The sequence below is a fragment of the Triturus cristatus genome, chromosome 9 (genome assembly GCF_964204655.1).
Source record: "Triturus cristatus chromosome 9, aTriCri1.1, whole genome shotgun sequence".
Taxonomy (NCBI): domain Eukaryota; kingdom Metazoa; phylum Chordata; class Amphibia; order Caudata; family Salamandridae; genus Triturus; species Triturus cristatus.
In genome coordinates, this window is record NC_140592.1 from 612,907,585 (window position 1) to 612,926,514 (window position 18,930).

The 18,930-nt window shown below is 45.9% G+C and overlaps 1 protein-coding gene across 9 annotated transcripts in view; it reads left to right on the top strand.

Moving 5' to 3' along the window:
• Nucleotides 1-18,930, top strand: part of LOC146798382 (leucine-rich repeat and fibronectin type III domain-containing protein 1-like protein) — a 2,623,090-nt gene that overhangs the window by 2,401,442 nt on the left and 202,718 nt on the right. For all 9 annotated transcript variants that reach the window (XM_085625642.1, XM_085625645.1, XM_085625643.1 and 6 more), the window contains one exon: nt 754-823. The gene's annotated coding sequence lies outside the window, so the exon portion shown is untranslated. The remainder of the gene's footprint in view (nt 1-753; nt 824-18,930) is intronic.

The following is an 18,930-nucleotide window of genomic DNA, read 5'->3' on the forward strand; positions in this document are numbered from 1 at the left end:
CACTTTGCCTAGGTCATCAATAATATTAGCACTTATCCTGCAAGAAACAGTTTCAAGGTACCCCTTGAAAGATCTTCTAATATAGCCTCTGGACTTAAAGCATTCTGGGCAGGCTCAGCACTGATTTGCTTAACTTTTGCTTCCCTTCATTCCTTTAATTTGTGCGTTCTATACAGCCCCACTACCCTGCCACCTTAAGGCCTTCCTGGGGGAGACTGATCATTTGAGGGGAAATGATGTTGCCCTTTCAGGGAAAGCAGAATGTTCTGTTGATCAGAAGATCAGTAACCTGGTGATCAGAAGAGGAGTGACCTCGTAGCAGGCAAGAAAGTGACCAGCTGTCCGACAATAGCGTTATGAGCTGGCCTGTCAGGGAAGAGCCTGCTGGTGGGAAGATGTGTTATAACTTGCCTTTCTGGTGAGATGTCTGGTGTATCTCCATTAAGCCACAGTCAACCATATTTGTTCACCACTAATCCTTTATGGGTTCCAGAGTAGTGTGCTACTCGCCAAAAAAGCACTTCAATGACTTGTCAAGGGTAGTAAGCGCAATAAATGCAATTACAATACAAAACAATATTTGTGACTAGCACTATACACAGGATCCGTTATCATTGTTATCATAGTTTAGTAATTAAAGTTTCTGAAAATTGAAATGACGTCATATGCCATTGTAGCCATGATCGGATTTGTTGTTATAAAATATGCCCTTGAATAGTATCGCTAATAGTGTGTTTTTTTCTTCACCTGTAGAAGAATACATGGAAACGGAAAAATGACTGATATGTTGCAGAAGTGAGACGCCAGATGCAGTATAACATTGGTAAGTGATGGGGCCACATTCTCTTTTCATAAGCTGGACATAACAAATAATGGAAAGATTACAACCAAAGAGTACATACCTGCTATCTTTAAAGTGATGTCCTGTTCTCCCACTTTGAATTAAAGGACCAAGAGGGTAATTTACATCCTGACGGATGATCCACCAAGGCACCAGGTTGACAGAGGTCCTATCTTCCCCCACCTATGGACAGGTGTCCATCCACATTGTTAATTGCTGCAGATGCACATAAGGCAGAGCTGAATGCTGAGCGGGCACCATTTTTTTGTTGCTCACTCTCACTCATCTTTTGGGATCTAAACAAGCTCCCAAAGCTGGAGTTTTGTTTGTGAAATATAAAAAATCAATTGCCCTGATGTGGATGGAGGTTTCACATACATGACCAGTGATTGTTTTCTCTCCCTGGATCTGTCATTGCAAAGCATGGAAATCAAATGCTTATCACCAGCCTTATACATGGCTGGGCTACCAACACCTCTGCGATCAGACAGTCCTTTGACTGACTAACCCATTCAAGAGTTTGCACCCGCTGAAGCTCCACTGACAAAGACCCCTGTTGGTTACACCACATCTGGCAGTATCTAAAGGACCCCCAAGACATAGAATGTGTTAGTATTCAGTGTGTTCCTATCTAGAAAACCCATAGACATGACTATGATGCTCCTTGAATTATATAGGATGCACACAGCACAAAGGTAAGGAATATGCAGAGATTGTACTACCTGACTATTCTATATCACTCAAATTCACCAACATGCACTTGTTCTCTTTAGTTGATAAAACTTGCCATTAACCATCTGAAACCTACGTTGGCCTAATCTCTAATGACCATCAGTGGGGAGAAGAACCTTCTCAAGCAACAATCACAAACCTTGTCAGGGTGACCACATAATTCACTAAATCAGGATTCTCAAACCTTTTCTGTAATAAATGAAAATCCTCCAGAGCTACTAATATTATTACAGATGTAATAGTAACCACATAAGACAAGATTACATTAGTAATCACATTAGCAAGATTACCAGCTGTGAATACCTCACTGCATCAGCTATGGTTGCCAACAGTGATGTAAACATGCTTTGGTAACTCAGAATCCCTCTACACGTGTAACACATGACAGTCATAGCAGCACTGTCCCTAGCATCTACTTAATAATGGGAGTAATAAGTCTCCCCAACACTGATTTTTATCACTCAAATACCAGCTATAAATATGTTTTGGAAATTCAGCCATTTTTCCCCAAACATCAACTTGTGATTTCTGAAGACACACACATTTTCATCTCGAAATACATGTTTTTCACTTTTGATATACATATATTAATTCAACCAAGCAAGAGCTTCAAATTTAGTTCACTGAACTGAAGACAGGAGTGCTGCTTACAGGTAGCTGGAGAGATACTGGTAGCTCATGAGCTACTTGTTCGAGAAGTGTGCACTAAATTAAACTGTGATTTAACCTCTGTTAGCTTAGCACAAAAACAGGCATTCTTCACCTAGAGTAACAGTTGCTGAATAAAATGACAACACAACAAATTAATGCCTAATCAGTACAACTTAAGTTATGGATATGGGTAGTTTCTAGTGAAAACTAGCACCTGAAAGAATAAAGCGCCAAACAAAGACATCTAGTTGCACAAGACTGGGGCAAAGTTAAAAGTTATGGCTGACCATGATGGAGAGTGATTTGAATACAGGAAGTGGATTGGGCGTAGACTTAGAAGAGAAGTTTTAAAGCAGAGAATTTGTGTCAATCCTTGCTACTCCAACAGCGGAGTAAAAAGAGCAATGATCGATATCAATGGGAAATGTAACTGTTCTCTGGGGACAACGTGTGATATCGTACACATTTTATTGGATTGCCAAATGGTTCTAGATATTCGGCAAGAGATTTTACGCCCAATTTTTAAAAAGCATAGCATACAAACCAGGGCACAGGGAGCAGAACTGTTACTAGAAATGAGGGATTTGGATATAGCCTGTGCTCTGGGGAGGTTTATTCAAAAAGTAAAATGTTTTTTTTAATGCGACTAGCATCCTAAAGTTCGCCTGCTGGTAGGATATGTGTAGGATATATGGTTGAAAAAAGGATTAATGTTCTTACCCTGGAATCGTATGATGTTGAATTTAAAGTTTTTGCCCTTGGGAAGAGTATTCAACAAGCCAAAGAAATCAGAAATGGGTCCAATAATGAACTCTTGCCTTAACTTATGATACGTGTTAGGATATGTTTTATGGTTTGAAGTCAAGAATGAACAATTCTAACTTGAAATTTATGATATTGTTTTATTGTGTAATTTGTGATTCTTAGGCATTGTATTTTATGATGATTTTTATATGTTTAAGGACTGTATAGTCCAAATAAACTTTGTTTTGACCTGAATTGATACCGGTAGCTCATGAGCTACTTGTTGAAGTCTGCACTAAATTAAACTGTGATTTAACCTCTGTTAGCTTAGCACAAAACAGGTTTTTCTTCACTTAGAGTAAAATTTACTGAATAAAATGACAACACAACAAATTAATGCCTAATCAGTACAACTTAAGTTATTGATTTGGGTAGTTTTTAGTGAAAAGTAGCACCTAAAAGAATAAAGCGCCAACCACAGACATCTAGTTGTGCAAGACTGGGGCGAAGTTAAAAGTTATGGCTGACCATGATGGAGAGTGATTCGAATACATGAAGTAGATTGGGCCTAGTTCCAGATTACTTTCGGATTTGGAAGAAATTTCAAACAAAAGTTCCTGAGAAGGTAAAGTTCAGCAGGGCAAGGCAGCCACCAGAGTCCTAATGACAACAACAATGAAATTAAGAAAACAGTAGGGGTAGAGGCAAAATTATAGGGGTGACCCTGCAGAAAAGGCCAAGACCCACACCTCCCCAATAATCTTTTACAGAATAGTTGAATCCATTGCCTTGTCCCTTCCTGACTGTCATGTAATGTAAATGTAAATGTAAATGAATTTATATAGCGCAAATCACCAAGCGGTCTCTAAGCGCTTGCTTAGGGAACCCGTCCTGGTATTCCCCTGTGAGATAACCCAGCAGGGCATCCGCAAGGTGAAAGCCAGGCATCCCGCCGCGAGGGGCCCATGTGGAGATTAAGCAAGCTATTGCCCAGAGTCGCAGAGTGTGAACCCATGAGTCGAGTATGCACTAGAGCGAGAATTATCGAGTCCATGGACATTTATGGACTCAAGACCCAGCCGAGCCGGGAATTGAACCCTGGTCCCGGGCTGACCTCTGCTTCCAGGTCTGCCTCCTCTAACCAGTGAGCCACACTTCTCCACATGGTCCTAGTGACCTCCTACCTTTTGACCCTTTCCATTGTCAAATGTATCAAATGTAGTTTCTTAGCTACTGAGACCCAGAACTATAAAACAATGCACCAATTCTACTTACAATTGAACCTGAATCTGGGTTCACTTATTCAATTCAAAGTAGGGCAATGCAAGTATTAAGAATCATCCCTTGACACCCACAGTCTTCTCTCTTAGGTTTGGTTGATACAGACACAGTGACTTTTATTTCTGCAAAGATCTGATATAGTTGGGAAGTAAAAGTCTACTTTGATGCACAAGGCACTCTCGCTGACCTATTTACCTGTACTTAAGCCTTGTTTGCAAGAAATGTAACCTTTAATTTGTTTTGTGGTATTTGGAATACACAAAAATGCATGCCACATGATATTGTTGTAAGGACTACACTTGCATAGAGTCATGGAGATAAGGTGCACATCTATCATTATGGTTTCCAAGTAAACAATGGTGCTGGTGCCATACTGCATCCATAAAATGTAATTACCCATTGTTCTTTTGAAGCATGACTAAATTTAAACCGAATTGCATTACTAAAAATAATTCAGGCGTAAATTGTATGATGGGTAGAACGTCTTTTGGCCAATAAATGGTCACCATCTTTGCAGTACTGAGCGAAGAATAACAAATTTGAACACAGGGTCAGGCCATTTCATCACAAGAGGTTTTTGTTTTAGGCCAACGAGTCTTAGCAGATTAGTCATTCCCTTTTTCTTCAAGGATCTCTGTGCATAGTGGAAATATGCCTTTTTCTATTGCATTGTATTGTATTGCAACATTTATATAGCACTTACTACCCCTATAAGGGGTGATGAAGCACTTGCCTGCAAGGGTGCAATAACTATCTTCACCCAAATCTTTACCCCTCATGACAAGTGATTGTCATATTTGGATTACAAAACGGGATTTTCCTTATTAGCCACAGTGGAACTATAACTATTCAAAATGGCCACCAGTTCTTCAAAAGAGAGTCTCAACAGATATCATCCCTCCACATCAATTATTCAACCACTGTTCAACTGATCATATGCCCTAGGGGCCTCTAAATAAAAGTGATTTTAATATGCAAAGTAGGCCCTGACTACATTTTCTGCTCCTCAAAATCCGTCACTTGAACATATGCGTGTTGCTGGTGTGTCTTAATCATCCATTAAGCTTGTGTGCTCTGCTCTGAATTTCTGTTGTATTAAAATGAACAGTCTAAGTAACACTTCCTAACATGTAAATGGTAGGTGTGTTTAGTCTGGACATTCCACAAGTACTCACCAGACATTTTTGGTATTTTGAAATCGAAAAGACATGAAGTCCTTATTTTGGGCACCCCCTCCAGTGGCCCCTCGACAGCCAGCTCAACACATTTAGACCTCTCCACCAGCTCAGTAGAACTTTCTGTTGGAGGTGCTTCTGTAACATGGTGACAGTTTTGGCAGCAAAAAAGATTCCTGGCTGGCCTGTCATGCCAAGGTGACTTGACAGTTGGCCACCATTTTCTTATTTTCCTACTCCCACCCTCATCTTCACCCACAAACCAAAAGTTTCAGAGTTGTATACCAGCTCATAGGAGACATGTTTGTGTTTATGCTATTCAGGAGATGGCCGTGATGGACAAGACTGTCCCGGACAGCAAAGAAGCGAGTGTTAATGACATCGGAATGGCCACCTAAATAGGGTGAGTTGGGGTGCTACCCTGAGCGATTGCCAGTGATTAGACTTATTGCAAGCATTCCTTCTGTCATCTTGGGTGTGTTTGATTGTAACACTGTAAATGGCAGAGGGAATGCCAAGGCATGAGTCCCATGCTCACTGTGCCATAAGAACAAAACTACACATGATTGAAGAGGTCCAATCAGGGTGAAACCGGTCCTGTGTTGCTTGTGTTCCAGTTCATGGAGGACTTGGCCTGGCAGTTCGGGCTGGACTGTTCCTATTGGAACATGGTCAGGACTTATTTGCACATGGCTGTGCACAAACTGAGGGAGATTGGTGGGCATAGGATAGGTAAGATGTGTTGGGATACTACCCGCAGGGATTGCCAGTGGTTAGACTCCTTGCAAGCATTCCTCCCATCATCCTTTGCATATTTGAATGTCATATGGCCGCCATCAGTTGAACGAACACTTGTGGAATTACTTCAGACTAATAACTCTTAACATACTATCTTGGCCCTGATTACAAGTTTAGGTGTTATTTTTCGGACATAAAAAATAACAATACCATGCGATACATTATTTAGAGTGTGCAATAATTAAAACCTCTCACGAGTTTGTGGGAAATAATGTGGATTTTGGTGTTTAATGCACCAAAATCTGCAATGTATGGTAAATATCATACAATGTCTTCTGTTAACAAACGCATAATTCTCACAAGTGCGTAAACAGGGGTTTAAGCAAGGGTCAGAATTTACTGGCCAACTCGTAATCAGGGTCATTGTAGCATAGGAAATACTACTAACAGTGATTCCACTGTTGCCGAAATCACTGCATGGACCAGGAATAGTTAGATATAACAGTAACACTCCGGTCTAAATCTGATGCCTAATTATTATGCATGTATAGAATTGGAAAATTAAGAGGTTGCATTTTTTCCAACTGCACAAATGTTTTCTCCAATAAAAACAACGTCCCCATACTTGCTATTCCTCCATGTGGCATCTTTTGAATTGAAATTGATTAGTCTTTTTCGTCTCATTTTCATAGTGTTTACGCTGCATCATTTGTATGTAAATTAGGACTTCCCACAACTTCTACATGTGTTTATCTAAACATTTGCGATAAGCCCTACAGTGCACTACTCTGTGAATGTTCACAAATGTGCATGGCTGGTCCTTGACGTTTCTTCTGAGTTTCCACTTTGTTCACTAACACCAGTAACTCTCACATGTTCACGCCTACTCACATCTAACTGGTTAGTAAATTACGCAATAAATCCGCAAAATATGCATGACTTTTTCAAGGAGTTTGTCAGGCGTACTCGTGGAAAATGCAATCAGGGATACCATTATAGCTCAGGTCACAAGATCAGGTTAATGCCCCTTATTCCTTGTTAGGGAAACTTCTGGATTGACAGTAACGCCTCTTCCTGACCCAATCCAGATCCTGAGTGATGCGGTAACTACATGTGCAGCAATGTTTACGATGATATTCAACAGGTCAAACCTGTTGGATTTTGTTGCCAGAAAAAAAAAACGGATTTGGGGATATTACACACATAAATCAGTGTGATAACATCCTGGTTTTTTTCTGCGGCTGAAAACCAGGCTGGAACTCGAGTGTTCTGCGGTAAGTGTGGGTGGTTTGCTTTAGCACCCGTTTTCCTGTTAGATTAAGTCCCTGCTGTGGACTGCTCAGGACTCTGAACCGGTCTGGTCGGTGTTGCGGTACTGAGTCCAGAAGGCATAACTTGCTCATGGTACTGTGGGGTAGCACGCCCGGCACGCCTGGGGTGTCAGTGGACGAAGTGCTGTTTGCAGGGTAAACCTTCTCTAAACGAGGATGAGGATGGGTGCTGTACTTGGATCGGAGGTGGGCGTGTGTCCCTGCTGCAGCTTGACCACCGAGTGCTCAGATCCAATTTTTCTTTGCATGCCGCTCTACCACCCGTCACTCTTGGGGCATGGTGGTGCGTATTCAACTCCTCGCTATGAAGGGGCGCTGTTAGGAGTGCTTCTTGCTGATCAGAGGCATGACTGGTGTCCCTGCTACAGCGGGACAGCCGTGGCCTCGGATCCTTTTTTCGTTGTGGGTGGCCTGCACGGCGGGGGTGTGGGGGTGCACGTTGCTGGTCTAGCAGAGCCTCATCCACGGTACACAAGGGCTTCTCTTGAAGTGGAGGCACGGCTGGTGTCCCAGACACAGAAGGACAGCCACAGGCTCCAGGCCGTTTCCTTTGAGGGCGTAGCCTCTTTGGCAGCGGTAGGGTAGTTTGCCGAGTCACGGGTGGGCCAGATTGTGTTTTTTTTTAGGACACTGCATTTTTTTCTCCTTCTGACGTCAGAGTGGGACGTGCACTATGAGTGGCAGGCAGACTGGTGTGGTAGCTCCTGCTGTGTAGCAATTGGTCAGTGGGCGTCTTGGACAAAGGTGTTTTGGTTTAAATTGGACAGATTGACAGGCCAGTTAGCTGATGTATATATAAAGCAGTGCCTCGTCTGGCTTCTGACTCGTCATGGATGGGGTAAAGAGGTCAAAGCAGTGTAAGCATTTGGAGGAGGAGGTGGTTGCTGGGCCTTCTGCTGCTCCTTCGCTGATATCCAGAGGATGATTAAGGCCGCTGTTTCTGCTGCCTTCCAGGCTAGAGAGTCCGTGGGGCCAAAGAAGCAGAAGTTGGATACCTCTGTTCCTCCTGATCCTGACTGTGATTCAGAGGAATAGATAAATGGAAGATTTAGTCATGGGGCTGACCTTCGCAGTATTTTGCAACATTTACTAATGCCAAAGGTCGAAACGCTGTCGACGCAATTGTGGCCGCAACTATTGGAGGACACATTTTTCTGTTTGTTGGAGTTTATGCAATGTTCTGAAACTCCCGCTTCTATGTAATTTTCTCCTTGTCTGCCACTTGTCTGGTTATGTATGTTTTTTATATGTTATGTGTACCAGCTTATAACACTGAGCTTTTTTGATATGTTTTATTGAATACATTTTGTATGTTTTTTCGACTAGGGCCCTCTTTCCTTTTTCTCTTTGTATCTCAATGTGTGCATTGTTATACATATAATTTGTGTTTCATTAACTGCTTTTTGTATATATAATTTTATAAACACGCTCAACCTCTGTTTGGAATAAGTATTGAATGCCCCTGGTTCAGGTGGCTTGGGCTGCCCCTGTGGTGGTTAATAATACTTTTAGAAGTTGGCATTTCTGTGTGCTGTGGGTCTGCCTGCCTGATGTGGAGTGCATGTCTGGCTTGTGATTGACAGGTGCTGGATGGTGTGGGGAATTCCAGGAGCCAGGGTGAGTCAGCCCAGTGGTGAATAGAGAGATCTGCATTTAGATGGGAGGAAGGAGTTGCACTTGGGACCTGAATAGGGCTGTGCCTTCCCTCCACAATGCTGGCTCCGCCCCCTATGGTGCGTCTGAGCACCTAGCCCCCACCTGACAAAGGAGAGAGGAGCTGAGCACAACAAAGTGCTCCAAAGCTCCCCCAAACCAGTTGCATCTGGTTTTCCCCCCAGCCCTGTGATGTGTCCAAAAGGAAAGGGGTGTATAAAAGGAGGGGCTGTGACCCCATGATTTTGTTCTGTTGTGCTTACCTGGACTGGGGGGGAGACACTCTGCCAGGAAGAACCGCTGTGGGACCCAGCTGCTGCTTCTTGGGGGTCCCTGCGTGCTGACCTGCCTGGCTGCGCCCTGCAGGGGTGTCCCCAGCCCCAAGGACTTGCTGTTCTCTGACCTTTTGTGGAATTGTGGGCCCTAGCACTTAGAGGGCGCTTCTGTTTGTAATTTGCAGCACGTAGAGGCTGCCTGGCGTTTCCCCCGTATTTTATCATCTAGCGGGTGCCCACCCCGCATCTTGGCTGTTTTCTGGGTATATTTAAAACAGCGGGTGCCCACCCCGCTGTTTCCTGGCTCCAAGCGGGTGCCCACCCCGCATTGCGGTGTTCGTTGGCGGGTGCCCACCCCGCAGTTACTTTTCTCAAAACGGGAGCCTAACCAGCACTGCTGTCAGAAGGAGCCACTGAAACCCTGAGGGCTGTTGCCCAGCGACCCGGAAGCTGAACTCTGCAGCCTTGGTTGCGGACGGGGCTTGGGAGCGGTCGGAACACAGGCGGAGCCGTGCCGGTGTTCCAGGAAACCGAAAAGCCAGGCGGGAGCCTACCCCACTCTGACAACCCACCAGATGCCGCGCAGCCCAAGAGGAAGCCTGAGCAGGAAGGCGGGGCCCCCGTTTACTGGAGGGAGCCATGCGTGCGGTCCGACCCAGCGTCTGCCAGGGAGACCGGAGGAGTGTCCCAAGCTGCCAGTGTGGCCAGAGGATCAGAAGCACCGACCGAGAAGACCAGAGAGAGTCTTCCCCCCCCCTCCAGCAAATAGCCTGGTGAGTGAGGGCTTCTCCTTTTTTACTAAGCGGACCCGCGAGAGAGAGGCCCGCTCCAACGTCGAGGGGGGGGAAGAGGCACCTTGATTACAAGAGCCCCAGAGCGGGGCCCCAGAGTGCTGTTCCACGCCCCAGCTGCACCGCCATAGCGGGCAGCTGCAACGGTGCCCATAATTTATTCTTAGGGCCCCAGTGAGGGGCCAGGGGCACAGTGGTGCCCGAGTTTGCATTGCTAATTTCAGCTGCCCTGTGAGAGCACAGGCAGCTTCAACGTAGGGGCAGATTTTTGGTTATTTGTAGGGTTGGCCAACAGTGGTAACTTAATTGGCATGGAGTAACTAGCTCGGGAGGGTAGATTATCCCCTAAGTGCAGTGTTAGTTTTCTGGAATCCCCAGTAAGGATGGGATCCAGTGGTGGCAGCAATATGTTGTCCAGTGCAGGTAGTCCCATTCCCAGTTCCCAGAGTATGGTACCTGGTTCCCGGTTAAGAGGGAGATAGGTTGTGTTTCAGGGGCAGTAAGTTGCTGTCTCACCAGTCTTGTGGGGGGAGTGTGGATGAATGTTGTGGTGCACTGGACGTTTGGGTGATTGGTTAGAATGGTAAATGGTGTTAAAGGGTGCTTCAATCTGTTCTGTCAGAGGGATCCTGCCCCGTAATTGTTTTCCGGAGCCGCGCCAACATCCGTTGGAGTGTGTAAGTTCTTTGATTCTAGGGAGCCTAGCCTGTCTTGTTGGACTGTTCCTGGTGTGGGATCTCCCTTGTTAGGTGAGCTGGGAGTGTCTGTAATCAGGCCTCCATCAGTTCTGGTGTCTGGCAGTGCCGCTCCTAAGTGGAGGGTGCAGAAATCCAGATTGAGGGGTGAGAGGGGGAAAGAGTCACCAGTGGAAGAACCGATGGTTCAGGGGCCAGCCAGAAGGGCTGCGTTCCCATTGATTGGCCATGGTGATGCCACTTCTGTCCTGGAGCATCTTCACGCACTGTCAGTGGACATGAGGTCGTGAGCTCTGCGCCAGGCAGACTGTCACACGACACAATAGTTATGTGTCACCCTCAGGAAGTCCTGGTTCAAGGGGCATTTGTCTGACCAAAGGGTACCATCCCTAGGTTGGGGAGCCAGGTTCAGGTGTTTCCTGTCCTGGACGAAGGGCAACTGTAATCAGTGTCCTGATCAGTTTGACTTCTAGGGGTACCACTCCAGTTGGGGAGGTATAGTGCTCTGGAAGGGGGTGCAGAGGGAAGGAGTCCTCTCCTCTGACCCCGGTGCAGCTAGTGATTTTAAATCCCAGGTGGTAGACCAGTTTCTGGAGAGAGGTCCTGAACTGGTGGGTGAGTTGTGTTCTGGGGGTACTTCTCCTGGGAGAGTGCAGAACGCCAGAAGAGAGGTAGGGTGAGGAGATGCTTCACCCGTGATCTCTGGTCAGCCGGAGGGTGCAGACCATAAGTTGGAGAATTGGTGGTAGTTTGGAACTACACTTAGAGGGAGAGTGGAGATTGGCTCTGCCTCCCACTCTGTGCATTGGCAAGGACCAGTGCTATCTGGGTGGCCTATGGCCTGGTCCTGGCTGTGGGCAACTATGGAGTACCAGTGGGGTAGCCTAGTTGGGCCTGAGAGTTTTTTCAGAGGGAACCACGTTGGTTCAGAGTGGCGTAGAACCGGAGGCTGTCCCTGCCGTTGTGGGCCCGCATCCGTGTTCTATCGCCCAAAGCAGGGAAGCCCATCACTGTGGTGATTGGTCTACCCTGTGTTTTGGCTGGAAGGAGGTTGTGTTGGACTTGGCCCTTTTTGGCAGGTTCACCCCTGAAATTTTTGCTTTTCCTGTGACCTGGTATTGGTGGTCCAGTGTAAAGTGCGTGCGCGCTCTGAGTGCATGTGGTGAGATTGGCCTGCCCTCCCATAGGAATGCATGGGGGATATGTGTGTCCAAGGTAATTCCTGGTGAGAGAGGAGTGCAGGGTCGAGTTTAGTATGTGCAAACTCCTGAGAATAAATGCTGCGCAATGGTGTGCACAGATTTATTGTGACTGGTGGAGAAGTGCCACTTTTAGAAGTTGGCATTTCTGTGTGCTGTGGGTCTGCCTGCCTGATGTGGAGTGCATGTCTGGCTTGTGATTGACAGGTGATGGATGGTGTGGGGCATTCCAGGAGCAAGGGTGAGTCAGCCCGGTGGTGAATAGAGAGATCTGCATCTAGATGGGAGGGAGGAGTTGCACCTGGGACCTGAATAGGGCTGTGCCTTCCCTCCACAATGCTGGGTCCGCCCCCTGTGGTGCGTCTGAGCACCTAGCCCCCACCTGACAAAGGAGAGAGGAGCTGAGCACAACAATATGCTCCAAAGCTCCCCCAAACCAGTTGCATCTGTTTTTTCCCCCAGCCCTGTGCTGGGTCACAAAGGAAAGGGGTGTATAAAAGGAGGGGCTGTGACCCCATGATTTTGTTCTATTGTGCTTACCTGGGCTAGGGGGAGACACTCTGCCAGGAGGAACTGCTGTGGGACCCAGCTGCTGCTTCTTGGGGGTCCCTGCGTGCTGGCCTGCCTGGCTGCGCCTTTATTTCCTAAGGTGGTTTATTCTTGTGATGCCTACTGTAAATTCCTATTGTGTAATGTGTGATGCTAATGAGGTTTGGGCCTAAGGTAGTTTTATGGCTAAGGTGATTCATGCTCAAAGTGGTTTATGCATCCTCTGTTTTACATTGCAAGATCTCATGATAAGTTCCTAATTCTACCAGTAGTTACTGGTTGGGCGCTACATTTACTATTTGTGCTACATTTACAAGTGGTGATTTGTGATGGTTTTGACAGTGGCTCCATTGGCCCTGTCGTGTGTAAATAGTCCCCTGTGAATATTGCTGAGTGCCAGTTGGCACAGTGTATATTATGTGATTATGTTTCTAATGTATTTATGACAATACAAAGGCTATTTTTATATATAACCTTGTGTGGAGTTTCTTTTGTGGTGTACCTGGGGTGTTGTGGCTGTGTGCGTGCGCAAATGCTTTACACATTAGCTCCGGGATAAGCCTGACTGCTCGTGCCAAGCTACCAAGGGGGTGAGCATGGGTTATCATTGGCGTGTAACTCCCTTGCCCTGACTAGAGTGGTGGTCTCTGCCTGGCTTTGGCGCAAGCCTTAGCGAACCCGCGATCCCATTTCTAACACTTCACTTTTAGGGTTCTCCGTTTGTGCTCCAGGACAGGTTGGTTCTGGCAACGGATGCCAGCGAGCTGGGTTGGGGGGGCTGAGATGGCTCAGGATTCAGTTCAGGGGATCTGGTCGGTCCAGGAGGCTCAGATGTCTTCCAAATGGAGGGAGTTGAAGGCCGTCCAGTTGGCCCTGATTCATTTTCTTCCTTAGGTCCTGCAGAAGGATGGTCTGTTGAGGACAGACAACACAGTGGTACTGTGCTATGTGAACCACCAGGGTAGTGCGAAAGTGGCTTCACTAAACTTGTTAGCTCAGCAGATTTGCCAGAAGTCTGAAATGAATTTGTTGTCACTGAGGGCAATGCATCTGCCTGGGCTATTGAACTTGGAGGCAGATCGTTGGAGCAGGTTGTTTCCCTCCCTGTTGAATATGTGTTTGGATCGAAATTTGTTTGGGGTCTCATGCAGAAGTTTGGAGTGCCAATGGTGGACCTGTTTTCAAACCAGGAGAAGTTATTGAGAGAGAGGTTTTACTCTCTGTGCCTGTTGGAGATTGCTTGGAGGGTGGATACTCTGTCCTTTCAGTGGGGGATGGGCTGATGTATACGTTTCCCCTAATTGCTTTAATTCAGCGGGTTCTTCTGAAAGTAAAGCTGAACAGGGCCTCTGTGATCCAGGTAGCTCCAGTCTGGAACAGGCGGCCTTGCTTTCCTCTGTTGTTAAGTTGGCGGTGATGCCTTGCTGGAAACTTCCCGTGGACCACTGTCCTCTGGTGTCTCAGGAGTGTCTGGTCACATTGCAGCTGGCGTGCTGGATGTTCAAAGGATGAACCTTGTGGCACTGGGTTGTTCTCCTGAGGTGGCTCTCTTTATTCAGCAGTCTCTTAGACCACCTACCCTTAAATTTTATGCCAGACATTGGTTTTCCTTTCAGGGCTGGTGTTCTGACAGGGGCTGGTCTGCCTTGACTGTAGATCCTGTACATAGTTTGGAATTTATGAAGGATGGTTTTTATTTAGGTTTGGCTGGTTCCTTTTTGAGGGCTCAGTGGGTGGCTGTGCAGGCTTTTCGGGGTCCTGCCTGTGATGCTGGTGTGCCTTTAGTGTCCGAGCTGTTGTGGAGTTGTTTTCTCAAGAAGCCTGTGGTTAAATCCTTGACTCCTGGTTGGGATCTGCCGTTGGTGTTTAGGGCATTGCAGTCTGCCCCGTCTGAGCCTCTGGAGGAGGTTTCCTGAGGTTTCTGACTATCAAAGTGGTTTTCCTGGTGGCTATTACCTCAGCCAGGTGTGTGGGGGAGTTGGGCTTGTTGCTTTGTTTGGAGCCTTTTTTGAAGTACTATCTGGATCGGGTAGTTCTCAGGCCTGATCCTCCTTTTGTTCCTAAGGTTCTCTCCTCTTTCCTTTGCTCAGAGGAGCTGGTGTTGCCAATGTTGTGTCCTGACCCTCAGTCTGGGGAGGAGGTGCTCCGTTTGGACTTAAAAATGGGCTCTTAGGTGTATTTGGTTCGTACCTGCCTGTTTCGTAAAGTGGATTCCCTGTTTGCTACTTTTGGCCTGGCGGGTCAAGGTCTGAAGCCTTCTTTTTTATACTCTCAGTAGGTGGGTTGGTGGGCTATTCTGGTGGCCTATGTGTGCTTTGTGGTGCCAGTGCCTGGGTCTGTGCAGGGACGGTCTACTCGGGATGGCTATTCCTGGGCCTATTTGCAGGGGGCTTCTATGGTGGAGATCTGCCAGGACACCACTTGGAGTGCTTCTCACACCTTTATGTCGCATTATCGCTTTTTGGTGGGTAGTGATGTGTCTACCAATTTTGGTGACACTGTGTTGCGTTCTGTGCAAGGGGTGTAACTTTGCTGCTTCTTGTTATAATAAAGTCTGTCTGCAGCTCTGGTATTGAAGCCAATTCTCGCTTGGGTATCTGCTCATGTATGTAAGACTGTGATGGGGAGGTCTGCAAGGAGGTAATGACCGGATACTTACCGATAATATTCATTATTCCGAGTCTTAGACCTCCCCATCACAATCCTGGTTCCCATCCCTCCTTCCCTGTTTCAGCTTCTTGTGCTTTGTTGTACAGGATGTTGGAAGGTAATGTCAGCGGTTATGTATCACAGGATGTGAGCGTGGCCTGGAGGGTAGGGATGGGAGCTGAGAAGTTTCAGCTTCGGAATGTCTGTGAGGAGGCGCTATCGCTCATTATGTAAGGACTGTGATGGGGAGGTCTAAGACTTGGAGTAATGAATATCACCGGTAAGTAACCAGTCATTCTTCGTGATGTCGAAGTAATTTTGCATCCCCAAATTACCATTATCCAGTAATTTTCGGGTGGCACATCACTTGAAAGGTCTAAGCACATCTCTCAACATGAGGGCCTTTGCCATTATAAAGAAGCTGCAGAAAGCTTCAAAATAGAATATCTGTGTCTCATCTTCTTGCCTTTTAGAAAATGTAGAAGCAATTTAGCTGTTAAACTAGGAAGTCTACTGCTAATGGTCACCCAGTTAACAGAATGCCTGACTCTCGGTGCCGTACTGTGCCTAATATCTGCATTGAGAGCAGTGTTATGGGCTGTGCAATGAACTGGGATGTGCATTGCTATTTGTAAGTGGAGGCGTAAGATTAGCACGGCTTATGGTATTAATGTGCGCGGCAGCTGCGGCTCTGTCGAGGGCGTGGAAAGTTCCAGAACCTCAGCGAACCTTCCCTCTGATTGCGCCAGTTCCCATCCCTTCGGCCTCATTAGTGCACGCCACCCTTGTGACACTGACTTTTGGCTACCGCGTTTTTTCAGACCCTCGGTCAAACCAAGCTCACATTATCATGAAGTCGGCGCTGTTACAGTTTTGATTTATCTCAATGAGTCAGGGTCAGGCAGACAGCAGCAACCTATCGGGTCCGGGAGAAAAAAAGACTCGTGCCAATTTAAAATTCCAAGCTGCATAGCACCATAACAACCAGTCGCCCCTTGACCCTGTTCAATCAGGGTCACAAATCTAGCTATTACGAGACATCCCTCAGGGAAGAATAATGAGTAAATCCAAGGTGCTGGGTTATGGTTTCTTTTTGGTAATGAATCGAGATGACGAGAAACCACCCAGGGACTAGCTGTGCAAAATACCAGGACAGTAAATGCTGAGAAAGAAGAGCAAGCACATTAAAACAGAAGTGCACACAAGAATAACAATGCTTTCCTATCGGGCAATTCAGTTCTTACCTTAGTCAACAGGGGTGGTGCTTCAAAGATGGCGACCTTGGTTTGAATGTCCACAATGTCGGAACTTTAGTGAGCACAGAGCATGCTGAGATGGAAAAGGCACAGTCCAATTAAGAGTCACAAGAAAATCCACAGCAAAAGATTCCAGAAAAACTGAAGGCCTCTTGGGCGCTATCATAAGCCTATACACTGACACATGGGTAAAAGTAAAAATAACACCTGATAGAGTCACTACTCATATAAGCGAGACCTCCACAGGGGTGGAACAAGGCTGTATTCTGGCGCCATTGCTGTTTAATCTCTACCTGGCTGACATTAATAAAGCACTAGAGGCAGCAAATGCAGTTCCGCAGAAGATGGCCGGGCATCACATACTTTGTCTACAGTACGCGGATGACACTCTAGTTTTCGACCATGCAGTGGTAGGACTTCAGCGTTCATTGGTGTTGACATCAACTGCAGTAAAACGAAAATAATGGCCTGTGGCATGAGAAACAAGCAGTCGACTAAATTTAATCCAAGCATAAACGAAGCGGTGGTTGAACAAGTAACCAGCTTAAAATACTTGGGCGTCTATTTTAACTCCTGTGGCTCGCATGCTACACACTTAGAGCATCTTAAAGTGTCCGCCTTGTCAATCATAATGAATTTTAAGAGGTTAGCCTTGTCATTAAATGGTCCTGACCTCACGGGCCTATGTAATGTAATTAACGCCAAATTCATACCCACTCTTACATATGAAACCTTGATTTTTAATGACAATATTGCTGTTTGGCTGGACAAAGGCCATTTGAGGTGTTACAGACGACCTTTTGACCTTCCTAACGCGGCCCTGTTTTCACAGGTTCGACTGGAATTTGGGCTCTGTAAACAGTAATACATATCTAAAGCAAGATTCCTGGGATACTATGGAAAGCTGAGAATGGCAGACTCAGGGTCATTAAAGGAAATGACTCTTCGAGGCATCCTACATACATTTTCACCATGGGAACTTGAGGGATACAATGAAAGCCTTGGAGACCCCGATTACTCCACTTCCTACCTTGTCTGCAAAGCTATCAGCAAAATTTTTGCTAATATCGGCAAGGATCCAATCAAGGGTCACAGATATCCAGGAACTGTCCCTGAAGGCTCGCGCCAATCTATGCGACCCCCTATAGCAAGGTCCAGGGAGAGCCGCATATCTAGCCTCCCACGTGAAAATATCAATCAAGAGAGAGTTAATGAGAGTGAGATGTGGGGTCATCCCTTTAAAGGCCTACAAATTCGGAAGACTAACTGGGTCCATTGATCAACAATGTCGGCTATGTAACTTCCGGAAGGAAACTTTAGTGCACATGATATGTGTCTGCCCAGTTTTAAAAAATGTGAGAGATTTCTGGCTAAAACTGCTGTTTTACAGTCTCGGCATAAGGGACTGCAACACTTCTGTTTCCTGAGCAGTCTGAACCAACAACAAGCAGCCAAGGGTGTGAAATTTCTTAAAGAAACTGACACATTTTTGGCCTTTGCACAATGAAATTCTTAAGTATTCATGGTGTTTAAATGTGGGAGAGCTTAAGATCTTTCTTTCGTCTTTTAGAATTGGTTTTAATGTATTCACAATTGAGGCACTGAAGAGAATCTGGTCTTTTTTCGAGTCACTTGTCTTTTTTATAATGCTGCATCATTCCACCAAGACCCTTGACATTTTACTGAAGTCAGATTACTACTTGTCTGTCATACAATGTGCTATTATTCTACTCTGTCTTTTTGCCCTTTATGGAAATGCTTTTTAGACTTTTTATCTGTCGTTTTTAAACTGTCACAGTATTCTACCTTGCTTGTTATATTGTGACGGTTTTTAATAACTTGAAACACTAAATGTACCTACCTACCAGAAGAACTCCAAAGGTATCCACAGTTCAGGGACAAAGTTAATCCAGTTCATAGAGTTGATGAGAGCAGTTCTGAAGACACATTTCCTCTAGTTTGTTTGCCTATGATAGTCTCAGGAAGAAGTCAAAAGCTAGTGACCTATCGGTCAGCCAATACTTTTGCAACTATTTGTGTGCCACTATATTGAGTTCTGCTATATGGCCCACAATAATCCTCTACATTGACCTACCACTGCTTTGTATAGTAAGTTTATCACTACTATTCTTAAATCACCACTATTTACAGGGAGAGGTGTGGTGCAGCAACCACATCGGCTGACTCCAGAGGGTGGGGCTCATGGTTCAATCCCCAGTGGCAGCTCAGCTCAGCATCATGTGACTGGGCAATAGCTCACTTAATTCCCTCAACAGCCCCCAGCACCTGGATACCCCTAGGGGTGATACGTTTGTGATTTACAAATGTGGAATTATTATTATTAAGTATAGGTGGAGCAATAACAGCAAT